At 34.6% G+C, this 6,000-nt stretch overlaps 1 protein-coding gene across 4 annotated transcripts in view; it reads left to right on the top strand.

Annotated features, from left to right (window-relative positions):
* Positions 1-6,000, top strand: part of LOC107453447 (sprouty-related, EVH1 domain-containing protein 2) — a 160,761-nt gene that overhangs the window by 101,800 nt on the left and 52,961 nt on the right. The window lies entirely within an intron of this gene.

The raw sequence follows: 6,000 nt of genomic DNA, 5'->3' as shown, positions 1-6,000 counted from the left end.
GAAATACCCTCAGTGATAGACGGATTCTTCATGCACAATATAATGCATTTAATATATCAATCTGTTTGGTAAACGGAAATATTAAAATAAGGTTATGCTCACTGCTCTCACCAAATTTGTACTAAGACTGTACTTTTAATTTTAAATGCTATTTTAAAAAATGATTGCTAAGCAAAATAATACGTGTTCACTTATAGAATCACTAGGGAAATTTTCAGACATAGGAAGTGGGGGCACAAGCGTGAATAAACCGAACTGTTTTTTTTTTTTTTTATTATTATCTATACTTTTACCCTTTACCGCAAATGGGACATCGGTGTCCCATCTGCGGTGACCGTTGTCCCATTTCAAGCATTTTTAGAGAAATGATAGCCAATCAAACAGGAACAAAGTTAAAAACTAATTCTTTCTGATTTTAATTGTTAAAACTGTAGTTAACAACAATTTTAGTTATTATTAAAATAAATAAAAACTATTTTGAAGGACATATAATGGCATCAAAAACAATTCTCTTTTGGCAGCTACACTCACGTAATTATGTTGTCCCATAGTGGACTGATCGTTAAGGCACGGTTCCCAGCAGATCACCGAAGTCAAGCATCACTGGCTGTGGTCAGTGTGCGAGTGGGTGACCTCTTGTATCAGTCTGCGTAGGGACCGAGAGTGTGCGATATCGGTCTGTTCAAGAAGTTTAACGTCATAGCGGAATGTTAGTAATGACTTGGAAAAGTTGCCATAATCTCGTAATATGCCTTACTTTGCATACGTTTTTACGCATTACACCACAGTGTGTAATTACATTGCTTAAAGCGTCTGGGTTAAATTTCCCAGCTGCTCTAATAGATCCATTACGTAATTAGTAGCAGTCAACAGTGTGCCTTAATTTTATATGTTCTATTATATTTTATTATTTTTTTTATTTTATAACCGTCGTTGAACAGCCGATCCAATATTTGGGTTTACGACTACTAGTGCTCAACTCCGTAGCCTTGTCATTTTGAACCCTATCCAGAAGACAAGGAAACTCCTGGATCAAGTATTGGACTAAATTTGAACCCATGATCCGTCTACCACTGAGGATATTTCACGTCAGCACTGTGGTCGGTGCAAGCCGGATGCGGAATTCGTATCGACCAGCCATCGCCGGGATCGAACCCGGTTCACCTCATTGGAAGGCGAACGCTCTATTCCATGAGCCATCGTGGCTCATGTTCTATTATATATATGTTACCGTTAAAGTATGAAATCCGTTATTTTAAAGAATACCTAGTTATTCCATGAAATAACTGATCGTGTCCGTTACAGTGTAAAACGCTCTTGTATTTTATGATTTAATTAGTTATTTCATAGAATAACGATCTGCAGCCCGTTAAAGTGTAAAATACTGGTCGGTTGCTACAGCTCAAAGTTTAGGTACTGGTCAGGGATTTAAAAAATGTTCATGTAAAATCCAGTGTGTGAACAAAAAATGTTTTTGCTTTAGAAATAATGTTCTTTGTAATTCCAAGTGTCATTTTAGTAATTCTTGTTGTAACAAATGATTTTATGGTTCGTTTCCATAAATACCATCATTTTTTTTCATTTTGAAATTTTTTTTTTCAGTGTTCGAAACTTTATTGCTTCTTCTGGGTTCGCCTAAACTCACTTTTTCTCTTAAGGAAGTGGAAAAAAATTTGAGGTGAAAAGTTTCTTCCGTGGTATGGTATCCTCTTAAATAGTACTTCAGATAAGGGAAATAATCGCGTACATTAAATATAGAAGCATATAACTTGATACACATGTTCCACTCATGTAAAACTTTGATTTTTAATTGGGAGGCTATCTCAAATTTAGCCCTTAACAATAATGGCGTAAGTTCAAAAATAGAGGCCTGAAAAGTTTTGATGTCCTCTTTTTAAATATTTTTTGACAATTTTGAATGGTGGTTGGTTCACGTTAAATCTGTCGGGGTCACAAAGTCCTCCAAATTCGCATAACACATCAATATCTTTGGAGATACTGAGTTGGAGATGGATCGTTAAATCTGGTTCAGGTCGAAATTACGATCTATGGATGAATGAATTGAATATGATTGGGTCTTCCATGTAAAGATGGACTGTGACGTGTGTGTGGCTGAAATCTTATTCTTGGCCACAGATGGCGCCACTGAAAAAACAAGAAATGTACCTTCTGCCTTAAAATCGCTTGCTGGTTTTGTCAAGTGGCATTAGTATCATTAGTGTTCGTGAGAACGTGAGTTCGACTGTGGCCGGACGAAGAATCTCTCTGTGACTGGTGCACCTTAAAATCTGAGGGGTCACAAAGTCTTCCAAGTTCCTATAACAAATCAATACAATTCTGGAGGTACTAAAGTGGAAATTAATCACTCTCTGGTTCACGTCAAAATTACGATCTGTGAATGAATGAAGTATGATTGGGTCCTCCCTGTAAAACAGGCTGTGACGTGTGTCTGACTGAAGTCATATTCTTGACCACAGATGGCGCCACTGACAAAACAAGCAACACGCCTCTTGCCTCAAAAATTCGTTTACTCTCAAGCAGGCTTGCTAGTATTGCGAAGTAACAACATAAATAGTGAGTTTTATTTTGAAATAATTAACTCTTAAATATAATCGCTTACATTTAGTTAGTTAATTTAATGATCGAAATGAATCAGTTGTTTATAATCCTTTGATTCATATAGGTTGATTATAATCTGTTGATTCATGCCAGTCTCTTGGAATTTATCGAGTAAAATCAAATAAAACCTGTCGCCTCATTTTACTTACATTAGCCATTTGGAAATTAACATTCCTCAAGTAAACATGGTTCTAGAAACACCAAAGTGACTAACTTATCTTTTCACCGTATTTTTCGTGAGGCATAGTTTATAGCAGCATTCGATCATCTTACCTAGATTAAGTAATACCTACATCACGTTTAATGCAATGTAGCCGATTTCGGATTTCCTGCCATTAAACTCTACATTGAACTTATTTTGACAATAGTTTGAATTCAACTCCACATTGACAGAAGCCAGTTAATCAATGAATTTGAATAAATTCTATGAAAGATTTTTATTATAATTTGTCAATTCATATCAGTTGATTGTCAATTCATATCAGTTTAATACATACCAGTTATACACATTGGGTTGTTTCAGTTCATTCGAGTAAAATTCATAATACCCATTTTTGTGCTGCCTTGCATCAGTTAATTCTGATGTGCTAATCTTTTAATCAACACAAATCCGTGATTTTAATCGAATGATTTCTAATTTTAGTCTGGTGATTAAGTTAAAAGCTCAGTAATTTGCTTGATAATTTCCTCCATTGACTTAAATTCGTGATTTTAATCTATTGATCATGATCAAAAAAAAAATATTTTTTGTGAAGACCTCTGCTACAGTTTTTGCTAGTTGGCAAAAGGATTTAATTCAAGCTAGAAGAACGAGACTAGCTGAGGAACGAGATTGTCGAGTGAAATTTTTAGAACAGCTGGTGCTAAGAGGACAAAAAAGAAAGATTCCTAAATGGATTTCGATTATGATCCCATCTGAGTCGTGGTGGCTCAGGTGATAGAGAGCTCGCCTCCCAATAAGGTGACCCGAGTTCGAATACGAATTCCGCAACTAGCTCACACCGACTACAGTGCTGACGTGAAATACCCTCAGTGATAGACGGATCGTGGGTTAGAGTCCCTTCGCCGTCAGGTTAAAATTGGGAGGTTCTCGTGGTCTTCCTCTCCATGCAACGCAAATGCGGGTTAGTTCCATCAGAAAGTCCTCCACGGAGGCAAATTTCTCCCAATACTTGATCCAGGAGTTCCCTTTTCTTCTGGATTTGGTTCAAATTTACAAGGCCACGGTGTTGAAAATTGGTAGTCGTAAACTAAAAATTGGGTCGGCTGTTTAACGACGGTAATATGATCCCATCTAAATTGGAAAAAAATTTGTTGTTTTAGTTAATTTATTAATTGAATATTTTTTTTTATATAAAAACTGTGACGGGAAATATGACAGAACATCGTCATTTCCAAGCGGCTGATTGTTGATTATATTGATAGATAAATAATTAACGGCAAATAAGATGAATTTTATGAAATAAAAAAATTTAATTTTATAAATGAACTATAAAAATAAATTCCCCTTCATGTTCGGACATGAGAAAAATTCATGCAGCAACCTTTTTTTGTGANTTTTTTTTTTTTTAATCCAGTCCAATCTAAAAAGCTCGCTTCTTTCTTCGCACTCGCTGTTCTAAAAAGTTTTTCTCGTCTGTCACATTCCTCAGCTAGTTCCGTTTTTCTAGCTTGAATTAAATCCTTTCAATGTGATTGAATCACCTTTTTAATTTTGCTAAAATAATACTTGTGGCACTAAAAAAATAATTAAAGAAATAAAAAACCATTTATCTACAACCAGTAGTTTTTAAAATTATTTTCTTATTATATTTAATGATACGCAACCCTTGAGACTATTCATCTGTTCATTTGGATCATTTGATTCTAAATCGTCTATTAGAATCACGTCATTCGTTTTGCCCAACTCGTACCGTTACTTGTATCGTTTAAGATTTCATATCTCTTTAGCTCCAATCGTCAGCAATCAGTTTCCAAAATCGTCTGATAATATTTAATGGTGCAAGTTTTCTAAGACTATTAACTTTCCATGAATGGAAATTTAAAGTGGCAGCTGTTTTCCACCAGTTATATCGTCCTAGTTTTCTTTCTTTTTTTCTCCCTCTTTTTTTTTTAAATCAACGAGCTTGAGATCTTTTTCCACGTCGTCTCTGAGAAATAATCAAATCATAAGTGAAGCTCAGAATAATTTTTTTTCTCGAAGGAAGGTCTTCTATTACTGGCTAAACATAGCGCTCAACACCCATAAATTCCAAACTCACACTTTTTTTGTTACTTGACTTGCTTTTAATGACTTCCGCATATACGAAACCTAATTCACGNTTTTCTTATATTTAATGATACGCAACCCTTGAGACTATTTATCTGTTCATTTGGATCATTTGATTCTAAATCGTCTATTAGAATCACGTCATTCGTTTTGCCCAACTCGGATCGTTGCTTGTATCGTTTAAGATTTCATATCTCTTTAGCTCCAATCGTCAGCAATCAGTTTCCAAAATCGTCTGATTATATTTAATGGTGCAAGTTTTCTAAGACGATTAACTTTCCATGAATGGAAATTTAAAATGGCAGCTGTTTTCCACCAGTTATATCGTCCTAGTTTTCTTTCTTTTTTTTCCCCTCTTCTTTTTTTTTAAATCAACGAGCTTGAGATCTTTTTCCACGTCGTCTCTGAGAAATAATCAAATCATAAGTGAAGCTCAGAATAATTTTTTTTCTCGAAGGAAGGTCTTCTATTACTGGCTAAACATAGCGCTCAACACCCATAAATTCCGAACTCACACTTTTTTTGTTACTTGACTTGCTTTTAATGACTTCCGCATATACGAAACCTAATTCACGCTGCGTCTTTTTCCCTTTTAGAATATTTTAGCTTTCTTATATTTCGGTGTGGGATCCTTATTTCATCCCAGTTATTCATTTCGAATGAAAACACTCACATGGGAATTCATACTTCGTTGCGAGTGAAGAAATTTCACTGAGGAATATGAATCAAAATACCAGGTGGTTCTCAATTAATCATTCGAAAATGGTTCTCAAAATGTTCCATACTTCTATAAAATAAGTTATTTTCAGAACGGAAAAATATATGTTTGCAGCAAGAAATATTCCTTATTTTTATGGAATAAGTAATTTTTTAAATGGAAAATAAGTATTTGCATCCAGAAGTTTTCCATATTTTTATGGAATAAGTTATTTTTAAAATTCAAAACACGCATTTGCATCAAGAAACTTTCCCTATCCTCTATAGAAAGAATTATTTTCAGAATCGAAAAATACACATTTGTATCAAGATATTTTCCAGACTTCTATGGAACAGAAATGGAACAAATAAAATTCCCTATCTCTACAGAAAGAATTATTTTCAGAATCGAAAAA

The sequence above is a fragment of the Parasteatoda tepidariorum genome, chromosome 3 (genome assembly GCF_043381705.1).
Source record: "Parasteatoda tepidariorum isolate YZ-2023 chromosome 3, CAS_Ptep_4.0, whole genome shotgun sequence".
Classification (NCBI taxonomy): domain Eukaryota; kingdom Metazoa; phylum Arthropoda; class Arachnida; order Araneae; family Theridiidae; genus Parasteatoda; species Parasteatoda tepidariorum.
Note: the sequence above shows the minus strand (reverse complement) of the source record. Positions and strands in the feature narration are given on the sequence as shown.